Here is a 17,719-nt window from a genome sequence, read left to right on the forward strand (position 1 = left end):
GATGGAGCTTAAAGTCCCCTAACAGGTCTGTCCCTGAGACATCTGCTGCAACTAATCTAAGTGTTACATTGTTTATCTTTACAAGTAGGAGAGGGGTGTGTCTGAAATAGCTGTAATTTTGACTGTAGTCTGTTAAAAGACTGTTGATCTGGATGGTAGACATTAGAGTCTTTCCAGGGCCCTGGGTCTGGTCCAGCCTTTAGGATTATAATAAATGGGAGAAGAGTATCTTTACACTCAGTGTTTCACCCCACATCCATCCACTCTGGACAGATACCAGATTCCCTGTGGGTTTGGGATGGGGTACATATAAAAAGAATATCCTTGGAGCTGGAGTTGGACATAAGGCCTCCACTGTTGGGGTCCGAAGTTGACCACCCCTCAGAGGAACAAAAGACACTCACGATAACGTAAGCCACAAAGTGAGGTTTATTTCCAGCCAGCTGGGGTCTGGGTATCCGCCCGATGCAGCGGGTTTCAACGAGGACCCCGAATACAAAGTTCAGGCTGCTTTTATATTTTTTAGATGTTAGTCACGGTCACACAGCAATTTTTATGGTCCCTGGGGTCACATATTTCTGATATCACCCACATCCTGGTGGGGCAAGATTACTTGAAGATTATTTATCAGGAATTTGGTAAACACCAGGTGTCTTAACTCATTGACTCATATACCATTATAGCAAGATTAACCAGAAACAGTCCCTGCTCCCAGAAACCATCCCACCTCCCTTAGTTCCAGTAAGTGGTGGCTTGGGTCATGTTAGCCATGGCTGGTTTCAGGCTGAGTGGGCTGCAAGCCTCAAAGGTGCCCTAACATTTGTACCCTAACATTCCCCCCTTTAGTTGTTCATAATGAGGAATCATGCTCATCTGGGCGACGAGCCATCCTCAGGGCTAGGTAACTGTTCATATTGCTGCCTCAGGACCATTAGTTGGACTGTACTAATTCGATCTTTCACGAAGGTCACTAGCTTATTCAGAATACAAGGACCAAAGGTTAAGATAAGCAGTAGTATGACCAGAGGGCCCACCAGGGTAGAGACCAAGGTAGTGAACGAGGGGGACCCATTGAACCAAGCTTTGAACCAATTTTCTTGGGCTTCCCTTTCCCGTTTCCTTTTTGCCAGTCCTTCCCTCACTTTAGACATAGACTCCCTAACTACCCCTGAATGGTCAGCATAAAAACAACATTCCTCCCCTAAGGCGGCACATATTCCCCCCTGCTGAAGGAACAGTAAGTCTAGGCCCCGTCTGTTCTGAAGCACTACCTCAGATAGGGAGGTAAGGGATTTTTCTAGGTGACTAATGGAGGCTTCTATCCTCTCTATATCCTCGTCTATGGCTGCACGCAGCGAGGACATCCCTTTATGTTGAGTAGCCAGGGAGGCTATGCCAGTTCCTGCCCCAGCTACCCCTAGGCTAAGTAGGGTAGCAATGGTTAATGCAGAAATAGGCTCTCTCTTCTTTCTCTCACCTGTTCCTGTATTCCAGTATGAATATAGGCTCTCCTCAGAATGATAGATGATGCGGGGCAGCACAGCCACTAGGACACAGAATTCTTTAGAGCCATTAAACACATTAGTTGATAGGCAAGGGGTGAGCCCGGACTGTGAGCATATCCACCATCCATTGCCTTTTGGAATTACCCACTTAATACCATCTCCCCAGGTGGGGTTGTTTTCTACAACAGCACATAGGTCCTGTTTTCCCACCGGCACCTTCCCTAAGCAGGTTACTTGGCTGCTCACTTGTTGTATGGTCAGACCTCTCTTACGGTCTCCCCAGGAACATTGAGTGGGGTTTTCACTAGTCGAGATATCGTAGGTGACATTTAGCCCTATTGCCTCATAGAATGGGGGCCTCACATCATAGCACAGCCAGCAGGAGGTAGTCATATTAGGGTTGGTGTGGTTCAATGTTAGGAATGCAGCATTTACCAAATTCCAGAGGGGGTCTGTGGACCCGGTCATGAGACTGGGCTTCACCAAGGGAGGGCTGGTGCCTAATGGTCCTGGAGTTTTAATACTAGTCTTTGTGTGAGGCCGGGTAGGGACTGGGGTTGTACGAGATCGGAGAGGTGGCTCTACATAGGGTGGCTTGAGTACTTTGTTGGGGCTACCATTTTGGATGGTGGCCCCATGGGCTCAACTTTTAATCTTGATTACTATGGTCAAGCCAGAATGTCCACCATATTTATAAAACACAAGTCCCCACACCTTGCCTTGTATCCACCCGGGGGTGTCCTCTTTGCCACTGTCAGTGAAGGTGACCTTGATTCTATCTGTATCTGTGGGCTGGCATTCATGGGTGGGTGATGGAATTCTGCACCCCCAGGATACCCCGTTTACAAAGGCAAATTTGACTAGGTCCGGTTTTGATATCCCCCACTTCCATTCACCATCGTTGGATGTGACACATGCCCATGACTTACAGAGGAGTATTGTATTCCCCCACAGTCCTTGTTCTTTTTGTGGCTGGGGCAAGCATAAAAACTATAACGTTGGGCTGACTCCGGGGCAGTAGACTTGTAGGCAGGATTGATGTCTCTAAAGCAGAATTGAAGCTCTGGCCACCAAGTTCCTATGGGGGCAGTGCGAGTAGTCTCGTTAAGGGTGGTATGAGTCTCCCCATTGGTGAGTATCCAGGTTTGCTTATAGGGTGGTGAGGGTTGGTTTCTGTGAGGCTCCTGCTCTGGGCATTGAGCAAGATCAGAGCGACCAGCCAACCCATCCGTGGCTGCTCCTGAAGACTCTGCATGTTCCCGGGGTCGCAAAAGCTTCAGCTTCAATGGGTTATCTGGGTGCTGCCGCGCGGTCCATTCTCTAGCCTCTTTCTGTTCCTGCTGATTGGCGTGACGCACGTGGGAGTGATGGACCCAAGGCCCAATGCCGTCAACCTTAAGAGCAGTGGGGATAACCAGAATGACCAGGTAAGGGCCTTTCCATCTTTCTTCCAGAGTGCGGGCTCTGTGCCTCTTTACCCATACCCAATCCACTGGGACGATGCCATGTTCCGGGTTCAATGTGTCCTTTGTCTCATACAAGGTGTGCACTATGGGCCAGATTTCACGTTGGACCTCCTGTAGGGCTTTTAAGCTGGCCAAGTAATTTGGGGCCGTACTGGGGTCTTGGTCCGGTAGGGTTCGGACAACAATGGGGGGTGGAGCCCCATATAGAATTTCAAAAGGTGTCAATCTATGTACATATGGTGAATTTCGAACCCGGAAGATGGCATAGGGTAGGAGGGCCACCCAGTCTCTGCCAGTCTCGATGGCTAATTTAGATAAGGTCTCCTTCAGGGTCCGATTCATTCTTTCTACCTGCCCTGAGCTCTGGGGGTTATATTCACAATGCAGCTTCCAATTAGTCCCCACTGCCCGGGCCAACCCTTGTAGGATATTACTGATGAAAGCCGGACAGTTATCAGAGCCTAGAGTTTCGGGGATACCATATCTGGGTATGATTTCCTCCAGCAAAACCTTAGCTACAACATGAGCAGTCTCTCGTTTTGTAGGAAAGGCTTCCACCCAGCCTGAGAAGGTGTCTATCAGAACCAACAAATACTTATACCCATACCTTTCCGGCTTCACTTCAGTAAAATCCACTTCCCAGCTCTGTCCCGGTGCCCTCCCCTGTACCCATGTACCTGTATGTAGGAGTCCCCTTTTGCTGGGTTTCATAGCCTGGCACCCGGCACATTGGTCCACAATCTTGAACCTGGGCTATTTGGCACGGGAACTGGAGGCAGGTCGACTCGAGGAGGGTGAGTAGTTTCTTCTTGCCTAAATGGTTGGCTCGATGTAAATTGGAGAGGAGAAACAGTCCTAACTTTTCAGGAAGGATCAGCCGCCCTTTGATATCATGATACCATCCTTGCTGATTGGGCTCTGGGCATCAGTGATCTTGGATCCACTGTTTGTCTTCCAGGGTGTACTCGGGTCGTGGTGGCAAGCGTGGAAGCTCGGACACAGGTAAGGTCAGCGCTAGGGTCGTGGAGGCCAAAGCAGCATTTTGGGCCACTTTGTCCGCATGCTGGTTCCCTGTAGCTTCTGGAGTCTGGGCAGACTGGTGACCAGGAACATGTACTACTGCCACAGCTTGGGGCTTCTGCACCACAGTCAGTAGTCTCTGGATCTCCGGGAGGTTACGTAGTTCCTTTCCTTCCGCTGTAATGAAACCCCTTTCCCGGTAGATGGCACCATGTACATGGATGGTGCCGAAAGCATAACGGCTGTCGGTATAAACAGTCACTCGTTTTCCCTCAGCCCGCTCGAATGCCTCTGCCAGCGCGATCAGTTTGGCCTTCTGGGCTGAGGTCCCCGGGGGCAGTGGGGCACTCCAAATTATGTTTCCACCTTGGTCCACCACCACTGCGCCCGCCTTATGCACCTCATCCGAGATGAAGCTACTCCCATCTGTATACCATACCAGCTCACTGTTGGCTAGGGCTGAGTCCTGGAGATCGGGGCGCACTTGGGTGATTTCATCTATAATCTCCTGACAGTCATGTAGAGGGGCTTCCAGGTCCAGATTTGGCAGCAAGGTGGCCGGATTTAAAGAAACCGGGTCGGAGAAGAGGATTTGGGGAGCATCCAGCAAGAGCCCTTGGTAATGAGTCAGTTGGACGTTGGTCATCCATCTACCTGGAGGGTGCTTTAGGACCCCCTCTACTGCATGGGGGGGTTACCACCTTCAGATGTTGCCCAAAAGTGAGCTTATCTGCATCCTTTACCATTAGGGCAACTGCCGCTATGATCCACAGGCATGGAGGCCAGCCCGCTGCAACTGGGTCTAACCTTTTGGATAGATAAGCAACTGGCTGCTTCCAGGGCCCTAGGCGCTGCATTAGTACCCCTTTTGCTATCCCCCTTCTTTCATCTACAAAGAGGGTGAAGGGCTTTAGAGGGTCTGGCAGCACCAGAGCTGGGGCTCTCAGGAGGGCGGTCTTGAGCTCCTCAAAGGCCTTTTGTTGATCTGGCCCCCAGGCCCAAGGGGTCTTGTCCTTAGTTGCCTCGTATAAGGGTTTTGTCAGTTCAGCATACCCCAATATTCACAGCTGGCAGTAGCCCGCCGTCCCCAGGAACTCGCGGACTTCTCGAGCTGAGGTGGGGATGGGGAGTCTGAGAATAGTTTCTTTCATAGCATTCGTTAACCATCTGGTTCCCTCTTTTAGTTCATACCCCAGGTAGGTGACTGTTTGTGTACAAATTTGAACCTTCTTTGCACTGGCCTGATAGCCCAACTTCCCCAGCTCCTGGAGGAGGTCTCCAGTGGCTTGCCGGCACTCAGCTTCAGATGCAGCTGCCAGAAGCAAGTCATCTACATACTGCAAAAGTGTGATGGAACTGTGGCTCCGGCGATATGAGTCCAGATCCTGATTAAGAGCCTCATTGAACAGAGTAGGGGAGTTTTTGAAACCTTGTGGAAGTCTAGTCCATGTTAGCTGTCTGGGAGTTCCCGTATTTTCATCATGCCATTCGAAGGCAAAAATGTGTTGACTATTGGGTGCCAGGGCTATGCTAAAAAAAGCATCTTTCAAGTCCAAAGTGGTATACCAAACATGGGAGGGGGGCAAATGGCTCAGCAAGGTATAGGGGTTGGGGACTGTGGGGTGGATGTCCTCGACCCTCTTGTTTACTTCCCTTAAATCTTGGACTGGTCTATAGTCTTTTCCCCTGAGTTTCTTAATGGGGAGAAGTGGAGTGTTCCAAGCAGAACAGCAGGGCCATAATATTCCGGCCTCCAGGAGATGGTTTATGTGAGGGGCAATCTCCCTCCATGCCTCGGAAGACATGGGATACTGACGGACTCGGATGGGCTGAGCCGAAGCCTTGATCTCTACTATTACCGGGGCTCAATGTTCTGCCAGCCCCACACCTGCTATTTCTGCCCAAGCCTGGGGGTAGGTTTGAATCCAATAAGCCATTTCAGGGTACCACTCAATAGGTTTGGGGGAGGGTCCTGCAATGAGAACAAGCGATGTTCATCCTCGAGAGACATGGTCAAGACTTGGTGGGGCTGTCCTTGTCCATCTGTCACTTTGATACCGTCCGGCTCAAAGTGAATGTGAGCCCTCACCTTAGTTAGCAGATCGCATCCCAGAAAGGGGGCAGGGCACTCAGGAATGACCAGAAAGGAATGGGTCACCTGATGTTGGCCCAAATCCACCTGACGTTTGCTAGTCCATTGATTTGCCTTGGATCCAGTGGCTCCCTGCATGAGGCTAATTTTCTGGGACAGTGGCTCAGTAGGTTTATTAAGGACTGAATATTGGGCCCCTGTGTCTACCATGCATCTCACGGGCTTCCACTCCACATATATGGTTACCCAAGACTCAGGGAGTGGGTCCGAGTCCCGTGCCCTCTAGTCACTGTCCATTCTGGCTAACAGGACCCAGGCGTCATTATTGGGCCTGCTATTTGGTCCTGGGCGACCCTGGAGTTTGGGACATTCCTTCTTCCAGTGTCCATATTCCTTACAATAGGCACATTGTCCCTGGTCTAGCCTGGGTCAATCTCTTCGGGGACGTGTGGGGCCAGTCCGTCCAGAACTCGGTCCAGCCAGACCCTGGACTCCTGCTAGCAATATCTTAGCCATCTCTTTTTGCTGTTCCTGACAGTCAGGGATGTCTCCCACGATTTCCAATAGTGAAGCCTCCAGGGCTGTAACCCTTTCCTTCCACTCAATGAGAATTCTCAACCAAATTCAGAAGGGGACTCTAAGTCCCTCCAAATGGAGGTGGCCAATCCTCCTTCTGCGGTCTTTCTCAACTAAACCTCAGTATCGGAGGCCGTTTGTTCCTCTCAGGGAGGGGCTGAGATCTCGGTGGGACCTCCAGATGTTGGGATCCAAAGTTGACCACCCCTCAGAGGAACAAAAGACACTCACGATAATGTAAGCCACAAAGCGAGGTTTATTTCCAGCCAGCTGAGGTCTGGGTATCTGCCCGACGCAGCGGGTTTCAACGAGGACCCCGAATACAAAGTTCAGGCTGCTTTTATATTTTTTAGATGTTAGTCACGGTCACACAGCAATTTTTATGGTCCCTGGGGTCACATATTTCTGATATCACCCACATCCTGGTGGTGGGGCAAGATTACTTGAAGATTATTTATCAGGAATTTGGTAAACACCAGGTGTCTTAACTCATTGACTCACATACCATTTTAGCAAGATTAACCAGAAACAGTCCCTGCTTCCAGAAACCATCCCACCTCCCTTAGTTCCAGTAAGTGGTGGCTTGGGTCATGTTAGCCATGGCTGGTTTCAGGCTGAGTGGGCTGCAAGCCTCAAAGGTGCCCTAACATTTGTACCCTAACACCACAAGGAAGGATCTGGCATGCATAAAATTCAACAATTAAGGGAAAAGTACTCTGAGTTACATTAATAATAAGCATACTATTTCCCAAATGAAAGGGAACGAATATTTTCACTATAGTCTTTTAAAAGTCACTTTGGTGTTGCCTGGATGTGAGAGCATAGCCCATTGTTCCTTCTGGTCAGGTGGGGGCGCCTTCTTTACCTGTGTATGATGAGTCCATCCCCGCTCAGTGGTCAGCAGGACCAGGAAAGGTCCTTCCCAAGCTGGCTCAAGCTTACTTTCTTTCCAGGTCTTGATTAGCACATGATTGCCAGGCTGGTGTGGATGAATAGGAAAGTCAAGTGGGGGAGCCTGTGCTAGCAATCCTTTTTTTTTCCTAAGACAAAGTAAAGTAGAGGACAATCCAAGTATATAATTTTTGAGGAAATAGTCTGGTTTCAAAGGAAGGTACATCAGTAACAAAGCTAAGGTAAGGAAGCCCAGAAAGCATTTCATAGGGGAAGAGGTCAGTGTCCTTCCAAGGGGCCATCCTAATTCTAAGTAGTACTATGGGAAGACATTTAGTCCAAGGTAATCTGGTCTCTAAAACTCATTTAGTGAGTTGGTTTTTAAGAGTCTGATTCATTCTTTCAACTCTCCCTGCGGAAGGTGGATGCCAGGGTGTATGATATCCCATTTGATTTCTAGAGCCTTCCTAAGTCCCTTAAGGATGTTGGCAGTGAAATGACTCCCATTGTCTGAGTCTATATTTTCTATAACCCCAAACCATGGGATTATGTTTTCTAGTAATAACCTGATTACATGTGTAGCAGTGGCTCCTGGGAGAGGGATGGCCTCAACCCAGTGAGTGAGATGGTCTACAATAACCAAGAGGTATTTAAGATGACCTGTTTTGGGCACTCAGTGTAATCTACATGAATGCTTTGGAAAGGTTGCAACCTGGGGTTTCTACCCCCAGCTGGTCTCTGTCTCAGAGCTTGTTTGTTAATCTTTCAACAAGTAAGACATCCTTCTGATACTGCCTGGCTAGTGTGTAGATCCCTATACACCCATAGGCTCGCAAAACTGCATCACACATGGCTTGGGGTCCCCAGTGGCTCCCCTGTTGGAGATAGGTAAAGAATCCTCTTATTAGAGGCTTTGAGATCATTTCCCTCCCATCGGGGAGAACCCATTTTCCCTGTTCAGTCCTGACTGCCCCAAGTTTTTTTTAGTTGTTCTTCTTCAGAGGGGGTAAAGAGAGGGGTGATATGAGGAGCAGGGAGGTGCGGAATGAGACAAAAGATTGGGGCCTCAGAGGTGAGAGCAGCCTGTTTTGCTGTCTCACCTGCAAAAGAATTTCCCTGAGTCTTAAAGTTTACCCCCTTTTGGTGATCTGGTACATGGACAATGGCTATTTCTTCAGGTAGTTTTAGGCTCTCTAATATTTGTTGAATAAATTCTCCATGTACCATGTCTTGGCCCTTGCTATTGATTAAGCCCCGTTCCATCCAGATTTTTCCAAAGGTGTGGACCACCCCAAATGCATATTTTGAATCAGTGTATGTGGTCCCTTGTTTGTCCTTTAAGTGTTTTAAGGCCTGATTTAGGGCAAACAATTTGCAAGTCTGTGCTGATCAATTGTTAGGGAATCAGCTTGATTCTGTTATAGTCATGGCTTCTCCATTTACTATAGAATATCATTATGCCTTTTTCTCTCAATTACCTGAGAGGATCTATCCACAAAGAAATGGAACCCAGTCTGGAAAGGAGTTTCCCCGAGATGTGGCCTCACTTTTGTTTGATATTCAATAATATCTAAACATTTATGTTTGGGAGCTCCTCCCTCCTGCCTTCCTGCCAAGAAAGTGGCTGGATTTAGAGCCTCATCAGTAGTTAAAGTCAGGTCATCCTTTTCCAGCAAGATAGCCTCATACTTTAGGATCCTGGAATCCATCAGCCAACTACCCACCTTCTGGTTTAAGATTGTCCTAACTTGATGGGGAGTGCTAATAGTTAGGTCTCCCCCAAAGGTGATTTTTCTACTTTCTTCACTTAGAAGGGCTGTAGCTGCTAGTGCCTGAATACATTCAGGCCAACCTGGGTGGACAGGATCTAGGAATGTAGATAAGGGCACATGTTGACCCTCATGTTTTTGGGTTAGCACCCCTAGGGCTATTCCCTTATTTACATTCACAAAGAGGTGAAAAGGCTGTTCAAGAGAGGGCAAGGCCAGCACCGGAGCTGTGATAAGAGCTTGCTTGTATTTTATCCCTCTTTTACATGTAAACCAATTCCTAATCAGGTCATTAAATCTCTTCCAAACAGGTTGGTACCTGCCTCAGGGACTAGGAGAAATTGTATCTTAGTGGTCCTGTCTTGGAAATAAACATATGTTTCTTGTAATATTTTAACAGAAGCTTTCTCCCTTTACCCCAGAAATTAGTATCCTCTCCAGGGAATAGATTAAGCCCCTGGGCAGAAGACAGAGGGAGGAACTGGAAGCCCCTGAGTCAATCAGGAAGGTGACAGCTTCACGTTGTGGTCCCATTTCTAAATTTATCAAGGGCTCTAAGTGGGACCCTGCAAGGTAAAAGAGCCCTGGCCCCCCTGTTCTTCATCAAAGGTCATTAAGGGAACAGTTTCCTACACTCTCTTTCCCATTCTGGACATTGTCTTAAAGTGTCCAGTCTCCCCCACATTTAAAGCACTTATTTTGCCCTCTTCTTTGTTTCATTTTCTGACTTTCTGGTCTCTTATACCCCATGAGGGAGGCCAGGCTGGTTGAGGTCCAATAGGATATTGGTTTGGCCTTTGCCTATCAACCTGCTTGATGGTGGATAACATAATCTTTGCTTTTTGTTTTTGTTTTTCTTCCTCTCTCCTTATATATACCTTTTGTGCCTCCCCTAATAATTCCTCTATGGATCTATTTTTCCAGTTTTCTAGTTTTTGTAATTTTAAGCAGAAGCCTGAGGGGCTGGGAGTTGAAGGGGAGTGGAGGTGGAGAGGTGGAAGCCTGGAGGACAGGGCTGGGTCTGGCTCTGGCGCCTGAGCTGGAGGAAGAGCAGGCAAAAGGGAGAGGGAAGGGAGGAGAGTAAATCCCAGTTAGAAAGGGGTTTTGGGGTTTTTGTTCATTTGTTTGTTTAGTGGAAACAGGACTACAGGACTCTTTTGTCATTAACATGCTCAATTAATAGTTGAGAGACCCAGTCCTCATCAGACTCAAATTTTGGTCAAAAAAAAAAAAAAAAAACCAAAAAACAAAAATACAAAGGCTTTAAGATCAGTTTTTTTGGTCCAGATAAAACAACAGTATTTAACCATTCATTGTTTCTTTCTCCTTTAGTACAGGGGCTATTATCCCAATATTTTAACATCTTCCCTAGGTGGCTCCCAGAGGGTGTTTATCCTGGGCTTTTGTTTTCTGGCCCCCCTCTTTGCTGCCTTTATTTCCCATTTCTCCCTTCTGGTTGACTGTGCTCTATCAGGAGTTCAATCCCCCCTTTGCCTTGGAGGTTTCTTGCACTCCAATTATTTTTCACTTTGTCCGTGTCTGCCCATGTTCCTTTGTGGGAGCTTGAGGCACCTCTTGGTAGCCTGCGGGTCAGTATAAGCTGCTGACCTGGATTAGATTCAAGAATCTAATTCCTCCTTAAAGAGTATGATGTCGCCTCAGAACTGTGGATCAGGACTCCATTTTCCCTGCGTGTCACCTGACATGTCTCATTCACACATCACACAGCCTTCAGTATCCCGACCACCAAGACATTACTTGGTCACCCCTGTGACATTTCTTGTTTTGGTTTGTGCACAAAACTTATGTGGTCACCACAGTCCCTGTCTTCAGAGCTCTTTTACCTGTGTTGTCAAGAAATTCTGCAGTCCAAGTTCATTTGCAGATCCAGAAAGCTGTTGCCCTTGGCCGAACCTCAGGGCTGCCACAATCAGGCAGCAGGACGCATCTCTCTGGGACCCCCTTCCTGGGTGGAATGTAAAATCCCAGACCGAGTCCCCAAATTGTTGGAATTGATAACCCTCTGGTGCCGAAAACAGACACACAAGCGACAGAAAATCTTGACAAGGCAATTTTCTCTTGATCAAGAGGGTGCAAACATGTGCTCACTTCTGCTAAGCAAACATGCAAGCACAAAATGGCTGACAGTGTCTCCTCCTTATATCCCTGACGCAGTTGTCCCTGCCCCTCACCTGGGATTTGTCCAGGTCAAAGGTTCACAATCTTCCCAACTGGCTAAAAGGCTTGGGGGATGAGTCAGGGCATGCAGTTGGGTGGGCAATGGAGTTGTACAGGAATCTGGAAGAAGAAGCAAGGACCCTTTAAACATGCAAGTCACCTAAGATGGCGAAGTGAGGAATTTTTAAGTAATCTAAGAGGGTAATAAATGCTTTGGTAGAAAAGATCATTTTTCTTACAGTGTCAATTCCTGTATATGTCTGGATGAGCTAGGCTTAATGTGGTTCTCATATGTAAGTGTTGACAAGGAAACTTTCCTCTAAGCATAAAGGATACTCAGCTGACCAACAGCAATCAGCTGAACCACTGAAGGAAAACTAGACTGCATTGGGCTTACTGTATACATAGTATGGTAGTGTCTTCCTGAAGGATTTAAGTACTTTTTAGTTATAAAATATAATACTTATGCACAAAAAGTAAGCAATAGAAACATGCAATAAGTGATCCCCCCAAAGAATTTATGAAAATTAGAATACCTGTGTCATCAGCCACCAGTCATGTAATGGCACAATGCATTGTATCTTACTTGTACCATTCCCAGTCACTGGAGATGAGCTTTCCCAGTAGAAGATCAGGTTTTTTTTTTTTTCACTACTGGGATTTGAACTCAGGGCCTTGTGCTTGCTAGGCAAGTACTCTACTACTTGAATCACACATACACACCCAGCCCTTTTTGCTTTAGTTATTTTTCCAATAGGGTCTTGTGTTTTTGCCTGGGCTGGCCTGGACTACATTCCTATTACTCATGCCTCCCCCATAGCTGGGATAACACATAAGAGCTACTGTGCCTGGCTTAGTTTTTAGTAAATGTTCAATGTGAGCATAAAAAGAATGTGCATTTTGTATTCATAGAGATACGTATATCCATTAGGTCAGAGTTGCAGATTGAATTGTTTAAACCCATACCCCTTATTCTTCTGATTTCTCTGTTTATTCTTTCTGGTTTTGAGAGACACACTAACGTCTCTCATAGCCATTGACTTATCTATATGCCCTTATAGTTCTGACATTTATTTTGAGGCTGTGTTATTGGGTGTATATAAATTTAGATTGTATCTTCCAGTAAAATGAACTTTTTCTTTCTTTTTTTTTTTTTTTTGGTGGAGATGCCGGGGACCGAAAAAATGAACTTTTTCTAATTGGAAAGTTTTCTTCTTTCTTAAGCTGGGCACAGGTAGCTCACACCTATAATCCTAGCTACTCAGGAAGCAGAGATCAGGAGGATAACAGTTCAAAGCCATCTCAGGCAAATATTCATGAGACTCTAGCTCAAAAAATACCCAACACAAAGCAGGTCTGGTGGAGTGGCTCAAGTGGTAGAGCGCCTGCCTAGCAAGTGTGAAGCCCCGAGTTCAAATCCTACCACCACCAAAAAAGAAAAAAAAATTTCTTTTTTTTATTTTTGGTTTTAGTCTAAAGGCTACTTTGCTATTAATATCATAACACCAGTTTTCTCTTGATTGGCATTTACAGCATTTGTGTGGAGTGCCTTTCCATCTTCTTTACTCTTAACCTGTAGCTTTATTTTACTACTTTAATTTGATAAATTTAAAGGTTATAAAAAAATCAAAAGAATTGGCCAATAAGCAGCCATATACCTGTCACCTAGATTTATGAATGGTTGGTATTTTGCCACATTTAAATTATCTTTCTTCAGATACACATTTTTGAAATAAAGTTTGTTTTAGAATAGTTTTAGATTTACAGAAAAGTTGCGTCTGTAGTATAGAGTTTTGTTCCAACTTGACCCAGTCTAAGATACTTTGTTGTAGCAGTGCAAAGGCACTGACAACCTGTTTTTGAGCAAACTTTTATCAAGTGGTAGCATTCTTAGGAAATCTTTATCAGTTATTACACTGGTGGTTAAGAAAGGTTGTACTATGGTGAGTTCTTTAAAAAAAATGCAACATTATCATTTCTTCTACATTTATTAGATATCATTATTCTACAAAGAAGAGGTTTCCTCTTTGCAATTTTTTCTTTGATCATTCTTTTCAAATCACTCTGAAGTGACATAATTTTTTTTTCACATATGCTGTGATCCTTTTTCATTACTGATTGAAGTCTGACATTTTCCTAAATTAATAGTGGGGGAGGAGAGGAGAGAATGGAGGAGAGGAAGGAGAGGGAGGGAAGGGGGGACTGGGGAAGAGAAGGCAGGGGGAGGGGAGGGGAAGGGAAGAAATGAAAGGAAATGTTAAGAAACCAATACTGGGATGATTTGTGTTCTCACGGACTTTTTTTTTTTTTTTAGGTCTTCCAATGGATAGAGCTAACATATGTAGTTTTTGAATCATGATTTTATTGAATACCACAGAATTCTTTCTTGCTTTCTCCTCTTACACAGTTGTATTTTTCTTCTTACACAATAAGAGGTTCTGAAGAACCTCACTGTATTTTCTCACTTGGTTTATTAGTAATTTCAGAATTACAAATCCAATACTACTACTATTAACAAAAAAATCTAGAATTCACTGGGTTTTTTTGTTTGTTGGTTTTGCAAGTTTTTTTTGTGTCCTTAGAACACATTTCACTGAGGGGATGGTCAGGGCACTATATTCTAATATTTTTGAATTAATTTCTTATGTAGTCTCATATGTTTCTTGAATTATGTTTTGGGTTTTTAAAATTGTTTTCCTTTTTTTGGTATGTGGCTTTAATATGTAGTCATTTGCTTCTCTTTATATTCATTTTTATCGTTTGCTTTTTTCTTTTTTGAATAAGTACAACATATCATTCCAAAGTCAAAAGCCTATCTATTCAGAGTTCTTATTCTCTTGTGCCACCTTCCCACTCATTCAATAGGTACCCATTATTATTAATTTCTGGGTTATATTTCTTTTGGTTCTTTTTCAAAAATAGGCAAGTTTGTATATATTAGTTTCTTCTTTATTATGCAAATAATAGCAGAATGTAACTATCTGTAGAATTACATATGATTATTTTACACCTTGTTTTTTAAGTTAACAACATAGCCTCTATATTTTCCACTTTCTTTTGCCTCATGCTTGCTAGGCAGGTGCTCTATTACCTGAGCCACACTGTCAGCCATTTTTGTGTTAGTTATTTTTCAGTTGCCTTTTTTTTTTTTTGTCTTTTTTGTTTTGCTTTTTTTTTTTTTTTCTATTTTTTCTTTTCTTTTTTTTTTTTTTTTTTTTTTCGGTGCTGGGGACCAAACTCAGGGCCTTCTCTTCCACTGAGCTAAATCCCCAACCCCTAGTTATTTTTCAGATAGGGGCTTGTGTTGTTTCGTCTGGGGCTGACCTGGACTGAGATCCTCCTACCCATGGCCTCCCACATAGCTGGGACACTAGAGATGTGCCACTGTGCCCAGCTTATTTGTTGAGTTGGAGTCTCCCTAACTTTTTGCCTAGGCTGACCTTGAACCTTGACCTTTCTGACCTTGGCCTCTTGTGTAGCTGGGTTTATAGGCATGAGCCACCAAGCCTAGCACATGTTAGTTTTGTTAGCAGATGCTTGAGCAAAAGTCTTTTAGTAAGAGACAACAGCAAGTGCAAAGACATGCAGCTGGAGTGCTGAAGGAAAAGCAAGGAGGTGGTATGAAGACACAGGTCTGGAAATGATAGTGGCCTACATAGTACTTGAATTCAAATTTGAATTAGAACACTGTCTTTCATAGTCCAAATTCATTGCAGCACTTGTGAGACCAGGAATGTATTTGATCAAGGCCAGGGTTGTCAGGCTAATAGGTCAGAAGATGGAGAAGTTTACAGGACCACAGTCAGATAAGGCTTTAGAGACCAGGTGCAATGCAGAGAATGACTAGGATTAGAGTAACAGTTGAAGGAGAGCAGGGCCACATTCCTGGCTTTTGGAAGCTGCAGATAGGGCTTAGAGGTGAAAACAAATGCATGGCTTGTTTGGGAGATGATGTTAGGAATGGAATGTTTATCTGGGGAGGTGTGAGTGGGAACAGGAAAGTAAATTGGGCCTTGTTATAATGGTTCTTGGATTCCAGAGTGAAATTGTGGAGAGTCACAACAATTTTTTTTTTGGTGAGACTGAGTTTTGAACTCAGGGCTTTGTGCTGGCAAAGCAGGCACTCTACTGCTTGAACCATGCCTCCAGTCCATTTTGTTCTGGTTATTTTGGAGATGGGGTCTTGGGAATTATTTATTTGGGCTGGCCTCGAGCTAATCCTCCCAACCTCAGCCTCCCAAGTAGCTAGGATTACACATGAGAGCCACTGGTGCCCAGCAAGTTGCTACAAATTTTTGAAGCAGGACAGAGACTGGTTTATTTCTTTTTGTTTTCCATAGTCTGCAGTAGTTGTCATATTTATTCATTTAAACACTAGTTATTGGAAGCTTATGTGCCTGGCTCTAGTAGGTACATAGCTGATGCTATTTGCTCAAGGGAACTCAGAGGCAGAATTGTAATTATTCTGTACTTTGAGCTTATTTACCCCTACCTCCCCACTGTCTCCTGTTCCCTTTCTCCCCCAAATAGTTCTCTGTTTAGGTTCATGGTTTTGTTTTTTGTTTTTGCAGCACTGGGGTTTAAACTCAGGGCTTTGCACTTGCTAAGAGGTGATCTACCATTTGATCCACATCGCCAGTCCATTTTGCTGTGGTTATTTTGGAGATGGGGGGTCTCATGAACTGTTGGGCTGGCCTCCTACCTTGATCCTCCTGATCTCAGCCTCCCAAGTAGCTAGGTTATGGGTGTGAGCCACTGGTGCCAGCAGGTTCATGTCATTTCACTTGCTTGTTTGTTTGTGTTTATGGATCTTGATACCACATGCAATAGAAAATGTGGTATTTGTCTTTATGAGTTTAGCTTACTTTGCTTAACATGGTGGTCTTCAGTTCCATCTATTTTCCTGGAAATGACATCTTATTCTTTATGATTGAATAATATTCTATTGTAGTTTCCTTTTATTAATGTCTTTGGACATAACTTTATATCTGTATTTGAAAATACCCCACCCCCAAGTTAGCAGCATTAATTAAGCTTCTGATTGCTATGCAGAGAACATTATTGGTCACAAGGTGAAAAGCACCAGGGTAGGACATGACCCTTACTCCGAAGGGATTTAATTTGACAAAGGAGTACTTACTGCCTTTCTACTTTGGAAGAGTGATTTCTTCTTCTGTCTCTTGTATTTCTCATGCTGGAAGACAAATCCAGAGCTGTGCTGTTCAGTGCTTGAGCCGCATGTATCTACACAGCGCTTGCAATGTGGCTAATCTGAATTGAGATATACTGTAAGTACAGAATACACTACAAACTTTAGACTTAGTATGCAAGAAGAAGGCAAAATATCTTCATGATTTTTGAATATTGATTATAGGCCAAAATAGTACTATTTTGAATATATTGGGTTAAGTAAATATTAAAATTAATTTCACCCATTTCTTTTACCTTGTTTGCTTAACATGAAAATAGGAAATTTGAAACTGCATATGCAACTGTAGTTATATTTTTGTTGGATAGCATGGTTTAGATATGTGTTGAAATTCAGGCTAAACATTACTTCCTTTGCATCCTATGAAGAGGTATATAATCTCAATTTGCTCCATTGTTAGTGGTACTAAATTTGATAAATTTCAAAATTCTCCATGTTCATGATACATTTTGATCACTTCCAAGATATTCTACTATAAAGATAATTTTGTTAAAAGTCACTCCAGAGCTCTTATCACAGATTACTTTCTTTTTCTTTTCTTTCTTTCTTTTTTTAAAAAACACTTTCATAACTTTTACTGTGAAGATTTTGAATACTTCTGGATCTCTCCAGAGTTAAGATACATTTGTTTTTCTTTTGCAACTAAGAAATATGTGGAGTGACACTTGGGTACCTTGGAAATACTGTTCCCAATCATTTTACCTAATGGAGTTAGCACCCTTTGAAGATCCCTTCCTCATAAGTGTATAGTGGGAGCTATACAAAATGGTGATTTTCTAATGCTTTTCCTTCTTCCCTCCCTCCCTCTCTCTCTCTCCTCCTTTCTTACTTTTTTTTTTGAGACAGGGTTTCATTGTATAGTCCAGGCTGGCCTCAAACTTGCAATCCTCCTGCCTTAGCTTCTCAAGTGCTGGGATTATAGATGTGTGTCACCATGCCTGGCACTATTATTTCCTTTTCATAAATAGTTGACATTTTTCTGTAAAGAACATTTTTTTTCTTTTTTCTCTTTT

This window comes from Castor canadensis, chromosome 6 (genome assembly GCF_047511655.1).
Source record: "Castor canadensis chromosome 6, mCasCan1.hap1v2, whole genome shotgun sequence".
Taxonomy (NCBI): domain Eukaryota; kingdom Metazoa; phylum Chordata; class Mammalia; order Rodentia; family Castoridae; genus Castor; species Castor canadensis.